Source organism: Cervus elaphus, chromosome 8, assembly GCF_910594005.1.
Source record: "Cervus elaphus chromosome 8, mCerEla1.1, whole genome shotgun sequence".
Classification (NCBI taxonomy): Eukaryota; Metazoa; Chordata; class Mammalia; order Artiodactyla; family Cervidae; genus Cervus; species Cervus elaphus.
In genome coordinates this window covers 46,331,239-46,339,787 of record NC_057822.1, presented here as the reverse complement: position 1 = coordinate 46,339,787, position 8,549 = coordinate 46,331,239, and the positions used below count along the sequence as shown (strand labels likewise).

Below are 8,549 nucleotides of genomic sequence, written 5' to 3'. Positions count from 1 at the left end.
AATTAACTGTTCAAAACATTAAACTATAAAAGATCTAAAAAAAAAAAAAAAGAGAGAGGAGAAAATATTCAGGACCTAGAACTCAGGTCAGTTCAGGTCAGTTGCTCAGTTGTGACCAACTTTGTGTGACCCCATGCACTGCATCATGCCAGGCAACCCTGTCCATCACAACTCCGGGAGCTTGCTCAAACTCATGTCCATCAAGTCAGAGATGCCATCCAGCCATCTCATCCTCTGTCGTCCCCTTCTCCTCCTGCCTTCAATCTTGCCCAGCATCAGGGTCTTTTCCAACAAGTCAGTTCTTCACATCAGGTAGCCAAAGTATTGGAGTTTCAGCTCCAGCATCAGTCCTTCCAAAGAATATTCAGGACTGGTTTCCTTTAGGATGGACTGGTTGGGTCTCCTTACAGTCCAAGGGACTCTCAAGAGTCTTCTCCAACACCACAGTTCAAAAGCATCAATTCTTCAGTGCTCAGCTTTCTTTATAGTCCAACTCTCACATCCATACATTACTACTGGAAAAACCACAGCTTTGACTAGATGGACCTTTGTTGGCAAAGTAATGCCTCTGCTTCTTAATAAGCTGTCTAGGTTGGTCATAGCTTTTCTTCTAAGGAGCAAGCGTCTTTTAATTTCATTTTCTACACTTGAACTCAAAACTTGATCCCAAAAACACAATCAAAAAGAGGAAAACAATAAATCATACCTCATCAAAATTAAAAACCTTTTGCTCTACGAAAGACTCACTTAAGAGAATGAAAAATAAATTACAAACTGGGAGAAAATATTTGTAAATCACATATCCAATAAGAACCAATATCTAAAATATACAAAGAACTCTCAAAATTCCACATTCAAAAATAAACTACCCAATTAGAAACTATAAAAAACATGCAAAATATTTTACAATAAGGATATATGGATGATGTGCAAATAAGAACTTGTAAAGATTTCAGCATTATAAGTTATTAGGACAATGCAAATTAAAAATACCATGATTTATTGCTTGTAGACTTGGATAGCAGCCATCCTGACTGGCGTGTAATGGTACCTCATTGTGGTTTTGATTTGCGTTTCTCTGATAGTGGGATGTTTCGAAAGAACAGTATGTATATTATCTATAGTGAAACAGATCACCAGCCCAGGTGGGATGCATGAGACAAGTGCTCGGGCCTGGTGCACTGGGAAGACCCAGAGGAATCAGGTGGAGAGGGAGGTGGGAGGGGGGATCGGGATGGGGAATACATGTAACTCCATGGCTGATTCATGTCAATGTATGACAAAACCCACTGAAATGTTGTGAAGTAATTAGCCTCCAACTAATAAAATAAATAAATAAATAAACATAAAAAAATATAAATAAAAATAAAAATACCATGAGATGTCACTTTATACCTATCAAAATGGCTAAAATAAAAAACCAGATACTATGATAAAATCATATAGTCACTAGAGTTTGCAGAAACCAGATCACATATACTTTGCTGGCAAAATTTTCTAATGATACAGTTAGTTTGGAAAATAGCTTTGCATTTCCTTCTGAAATTAAAATGTAACTTACCATCTCACCCAGAAATTACATTCTTGGGCATGTATCCCAGAGAAATGAAAACTTATTTTCATTTAGAAACTTGTACACAACCTTCATAACAGCTTAAATAATAATAGCTAAAATCTGGAAAATACTCAAATGTCCTTCAATTATTAATGGTTAAATAAATTGTAGCAAATCCATACCATGGATTACCAACTGACAATAAAAAGGAATAAACTATTGATAAATACAACTTGGATGCATCTCAAGGAAATTATGTGAAGTGAAAGAAACCAGTGTCATAAAGATGCATAATGTAGATTTCATTTATGCAACATTCATAAAATAACACGAATGTAAATGTGGAGAACTTGGTAGTAATTAATGCAGATTAAAGGAAAGGAAAGGATAAGTCGAGCTCATCCTCTTGATGAGGGTAGCATGAGGGAAACTTGCAGTGATGGTTAAGTATTACAGTTGTGGTTCTACGAAGCTACATAAGATGAAATTGCCAGAGCTATTCAAACATAGATACATACACATACGCACACATGACTGCATGTATAACTGGCAAAATCTGAATAATCTCAATGGATTGAATAAATGTTAACTTCCTGGGTTTGATTTTGTACTACTACAGTTGTGCAAAATATTAACATTAGCAGAGGCTGGGTAAAGGGTACCTTGGATTTCCCTGTAAATTTCTTTGCATATTCGTATGAATATATAAATATTTTAAAGTAAAAAGTTTTTTACTTTAATAATAATTAATCATTTAAATTAATTTAAAATTATTTTAAAATATTATTTTTAAAATAATAGTTTAAGTTATTTTAAAAATTATTTAATTTTAAAAATTAAAATTATCTAATTTAAATTAATTGAATAGTTAAGAAATAAATGAAACACATCAATTGAGTCTAAGATGCATGCAAAGTCAAAGCCAAATGAAGATTCTCTAGAATATTATTTTACAACAGCATAATGTTTTTAAAATTATCATATACCACTTTCTTATTAATAATGAAATAAACAAACTTGGTCACACACTTGTATAAATCCATAATCATTAAATTCATTTATCTTTAATCATTTCTTCCTTAAATATGTTGTGAATTTTTAAAGAATAATTATAGTTGACTTGTCTATGTTATAAACTGCTTCATTTTCTATAACCTGGGTGATAGGAATATCTTAATTTACAATACATCATTTAAAAAAAACTATGAAGGTTAGGAAGTCATTTGGAGGTGACAAGAGAGAGTCACACTTTTTCTCTTTGAAGCATTTTTACAGTGAATTCCATGATAGTTTCAAAACAATTCATATGAGAAAGAATTGTGCCATTTAAGCTTTAAGAGATAATTGAAAAAAATTTGGTCATTTTTCTGTATACTTCCTGTTTTAAACCAAAAATAACTTTAAAAGAGCCACGTTTTGAGATAGCATTTAATATTCTTGAAAAATGGCTGAAATATTGTAGCACGTTGTTGTCATTTCATAAGTCGTGTCTGACTTGTGACCCCGAGGACTGTAGCCCGCGAGACTCCTCTGTTCATGTGATTTCCCAGGCAAGAATACTGCAGTGAGTTGCCATTTCCTTCTCCAGAGGATCTTTCCGACCCAGGGGTAGAACCCACATTTCCTGCATCGGCAATCAGATTCTTTTCTACTGAGTCACTAGGGAAGCCCATGTTTTGAACATTTTTCAGCCAAATTTATGGTTTGCTATTTTTCCATGTTAAAACACATAGATTTAATTCATTCATTTAAACTGCTAAATTAAGTTGCCTTGTGTGGCTATTCCCCTGCTTACTTATCTATTTTCCTTCATGGCAGTGTTTCCAATATTTTATTATTATACAAAATGCTTCAATAGAGATAATATTTTTCACGTCTTAAAAGGACAAGAGATTTTAAATTAAAATACTCCATACTGAAGAGAATTACTGGTAGGAATACAAGTTGATACCATCTTTCTGGAAAACAATTTGGCAACATGTGCCAAGACCTTAAAAAATATGCATACTGATTAACCCTATAAAGAAACTTCTAAGATATACTATTCAGTGGTTCTCAAACTGTGGTCCCCAGACCAGCAGCAGCAGCACAAGCAGATCCTCAGGGCTCTACACCAAACCTACTCGATCAGAAGTTCTGAGGATGGGAATAAGCAACCCATGGCTTACCAAGCTCAACGGGTGATTCCAGCACTGCTGCTGCTGAGTCGCGTCAGTCGTGTCCGCCTCTGTGCGACCCCATAGACGGCAGCCCACCAGGCTCCGCCGTCCCTGGGATTCTCCAGGCAAGAACACTGGAGTGGGTTGCCATTGCCTCCGGATTCTAACACTAAGCTCAATAAACAACGGTTCTAGATAAATGATTAGACAGTCTCAAGGATACTCACTGTAGGATCATAGTTAAGAAAGAAAGTCTGGACTCACCCTCAATGTCTTCATAAATCTTAAAAAAAAAAACAACGGTGATATATATAATGAAGCAAATACAGGATGAAAAATTAAGTTATGTGGGAATATAGCTTTAATATTATACTATAAGAAACTGGCATAATCTAAAGTTGTGTGTAAGTGATATCCTATAGTATTAGTCTTTTTCTGCCTGAATTATTTTGTATATGGGACCTAAGAAAAACAACAAATTGGTGAATAAACAAGAAGGAAGTAGACTCTCAGAACAAACTACTGGTCACCAGCAGGTGGAGGGAAGGGGAGAAGGGTAATATATAGGTAGGCGATTTAAAAGAAGGGTTATTTTAAGAATACATGAAATTGTGTGTAAAATTTTTGAAAACAGTAAACCATTATGTAATTTAAAGAATTTTTCATTCAGTAAAAATGTTTTAAAAATTAGGGAAAAAATAAAATTGCATATATGGCAAAATCATAACTTTTAAAAGGAGATATATATCCAAAGATATTAAGAATTATCACATATATGTACACATACATATAGTCTGAATTAATATATTTACATTTAGTTACTATATCACTCATTTATGCTATCATTTGAAATCCCTCCAGTTGTATTTATTAATGATTAAAATGATAAATAATGCTTACATTTTTATAAAAATAAATGTTACCGACTTTTTAAAGCCCATATACCATGGTGTTTTGATATGCAAATAGGTTTGCAACAAGGTAAACTGAGTTTTAGAAAGATGTCATCTTATGCAACAATTTGCTTAGGATTGACAGTTAAAGGTTATATTTAGATGATGTCTATAACATGTATTCACACGTATTTTAAAAGTCTATTAAAAGAAATATAAGGAATGTTAAAACTGGATGGTGTGATATCTAGTGAAATACAGACTTAAAATCTATGCCATTAGAACCTGCAAATTTATAAGAACGAGCTTTAAATCTGTTAGCAGTTGAATTTCTAGGTAAAGTTCTCACTATTCTCTATGGTTATCAAATGGATCGTTATAACCTCAACATTCATTTAAATAATTCAAATGTTATTTATCCCATTATATATAACCCCATTATTTTTTTAAATAGCTAATATAATTTAGCTCACATCTGATGCATATATCAGGATCAAAATTTAATTCTAATTTTCCTGAACTAGAGAATAGGTTTTGTCTGAGCTCTGTAGAACCTTTAACTTTAGCTTGTAATTCTCAGTATGCTTCTATTACATTCACAGAATAATAGGGAGTATGCCTGTAGGTAGTTTAATACCGTTAAACTCCTATGGATCATAATGAAATACCATGGAGCCCAGCATGCTTTATATTTTAAAAGTTATGGGTTGTTAACAATACACTTTTATTAAAATTCCTATTAATTTTTGCTGTCAATCTGAATATAAAATTACTTTATCACTTTTCTGCAGAATAAAAAAGTGAAGAAAATATTACTTTATTTCTAAGTGTTTATCTGGCCAAAAATGGAAAAAGAAGTTTAGAAAAAGGCAACTATATTATAGTCTAAGAACAGACAATTTTTGAATATTTTAGTACTGAAATGGCACAGTTATACATCTATTCATGTAGTGATTTGTTCAAAAGATATTTATATTGAGCCAAGGAATTGTATGAAGCATTAAGGATAGGGCAGCTAGCAATGATTAAACCTCTGCCCTCATGAAGCATTCAGTCTAGTGGGAGTAATAAACAGTAGACATATAGTAATTCAAGTACTGATACTATGATAAAAAAAAATAGGAGTATTACCTAAAAAATGAATCTGAATTAAGCATGAAAAGTGGATGAAAGCACTCCAAGAATAAAGCAAAGCCTGTACAAATGACCTAAGGTGAGAAATGACTGAGTAACTGAACTGAACTGAATGAACTGAAGGTGAGAAATTGCTGGTGAGGAACGCTCCCAGGAGTGCAAGTAGATTAGAGTGGCCAAAGAATTGTGAACAAGAGAGCCCAAAGCACCAGATGAAGCTGGGATGAAGACAAGGACAGATACTCAGGCCTCTGTAAATCGTGGTGGGATATTGAGCTTCTCCTAGTACCAAGAAGCCATTGATGTGTCAAAAGGCTGCCCCTGGATACTGAGGGAGAGATCATGTGTGAACATCATTTAGTGTCAAAAAGTGGAAAACATGAATTAATTTCTTTTGCAAACAATGATAAAGTTCTGGATTTTGCTTGAAATGTTAAACGTTTTAAAACTGCAAGTAGAAATACAGATACCAATTTCAACGTTAGGAATGAAGACTTCTTAGTATATAGGAAGATGTAGTGTCTAAGGAGTAAAAATAATATATCTATTCCATTAGACCTCCTACCTTTCTTCTCTTTTAGTCCACAATAAAGACCCTGTCAAGATGTCAGGGTGGTGCTTCCTTTGGTAATATATATGTGAACACTGGAACAATGCAGAGAAGATTAGCATGGCCCCTGCACAAATATGACACAGAAATGCATATGATCTTTCATATTTTTAGGTTGTTAATAGAGGAGATCCTAAGAGTTCTCTCATGATAAGGGGAAGTTTTCTTTCTTTTAGTGTATCTATATGAAATGATGGATGTTAACTAAATTTATTGTGGCAATCATTTCACAGTATATGTAAATCAAGCCATCATGCTCTGTACCTTAAACTTACACAGTGATATATGTCAATTGTTGTTGTTCCGTTGTGCAGTCATATCCGACTCTTTGCGACCCCATGGACTGCAGCACACAGGCCTCCCTGTCCCTCACCATCTTCTGGAGTTTGCCCAAACTCATGTTCATTGCCTGTGAGTCATCTGTGCACATCAAATGACCAAAATTCTGGAGCTTCAGCTTCAACATCAGTCACTCCGGTGAATATTCAGGGTTGATCTCCCTTCAGATTGCCTGGTTTGATCTCCTTGCTGTCCAAGGGACTTTCGGGAGTCTAGTCCAGCACCACAATTTGAAGGCATCAATTATTTGGCATCCTGCCTTCTTTATGGTCCAGCTCTCACAACCATATGTGACCACTGGGAAGACCATACCCTTGACTATACAGACTTTTGTGGGCAGAGTAATGTGTCTGCTTTTCTTTCTTTTTTTTCCATTTATTTTTATTAGTTGGAGGCTAATTACTTTACAATATTGTAGTGGTTTTTGCCATCCATTGACATGAATCAGCCATGGGTTTACAAGTGTTCCCCATCCCGATCCCCGCTCCCACACTGTCTAGGTTGTCATCGCTTTCCTGCCATGAAGCAATCGTCTTCTGTTTTCATGGCTGCAGTCACTATCCGCAGTGATTTTGGAGCCCAAGAAGAGGAAATCTGTCACTATTTCTACCATTTCCTCTTCTATTTGCCATGCGGTAATGGGGCCAGATGTTATGCTCTTAGTTTTTTCAATATTTAGTCTCAACCCAGTTCTTTTACTTTCCTCCACCCTCATCAAGAGTGTCTAGTTCTTCACTGTCTGCCATTAGAGTGGTATCATCTGCATATCTGAGTTTGTTGATGTTTCTTCTTCCTATCTTGATTCCAGCTTGTAACTCATCCAGCCCAGCTTTCTCATGATATGTGCTCAGCGTATAGGTTAAACAGACAGCGTGACAGCCTGTCATACTCTTTATGATGTGTCAATAATATGTCAATTATTTCTCAATGAGATGGGAAAAAAAAAGTCCGGGTGTCTAAAGATTGTTAGCGAGGTATGAGCCTGTTTTGGTTCTGGAGTCCTAGCTCTCGTGTGTCTCCATCCACACATTCTCTAGCCCTGGTCTCAGTTTATTTGGTCATATCATCATTTGTAATACATACAAGCACTTTTTCCCCTAAAATCCAAAGAGAATCCTGTTTGCAGTATTACATTTTTGAAAACAGCACTCCAGGGCTGTGCCCCAGGAAATACAGAGGTACCTGATGAAAGCCATTCTTTTGGAGAAAGATACACCCCCTCTTTGATGCTTTTCTCCAAAATATTTTCCTAGCAACAACAAAGACACATGGGCTATCTGGCTCCTTTAAGAGCTCACTCACTGCTGAGCTTGGGGAGGGGGAGGGGTTGCTTGCTGGTCTTAGTAACAGTATCCCCTATACATTTTAACTCCCTTTGCCACCCCCAATTCCACTTGCAAACTGAAAATTGAAGAATGAGATATCTCAAAAACATAAAATCCTCTTTTGCCTGGCGGGATGTCTTTATTCCTGAGTAATTTCTCCAAATAACACCCTTGAGTCTCTGAAAATGTAAAAATTGCCTGTAGAGTCAAGGCAAATGAGGGCTAAATCTATTCATTATTTCCTTCTAGACCCTCATTCACCTCTAGTTGTAGGAAGCATCACAAACACAGGACTGATGAAAAGTGTGTAAACGTATTGTCCAGATACTCAGGTTGTCACAGGGAGCAGTTTTTGTTTTTGATTTTAATATAAGCAAAGCTGGGCAGTGAAAATGTTCAGGTGAGAATAGAGATTTTTCTTTCTGAAAGATAATATTTCTTATCCTGAATGATTTGATTCTTTGAATTCCATGGCAAATTCGGAAATCTGTTCTTATGTGACCTACTCTTGGATCCTTGCTTATATCTTCATTA

At 35.3% G+C, this 8,549-nt stretch overlaps 1 non-coding gene across 1 annotated transcript; it reads left to right on the top strand.

Moving 5' to 3' along the window:
* The first annotated feature begins 6,356 nt into the window (after positions 1–6,356).
* LOC122698969 lies at positions 6,357–6,463 on the top strand. The gene has a single exon (XR_006342472.1). It is a non-coding gene; the product is annotated as a U6 spliceosomal RNA (small nuclear RNA).
* The last annotated feature ends 2,086 nt before the right edge of the window (positions 6,464–8,549 follow it).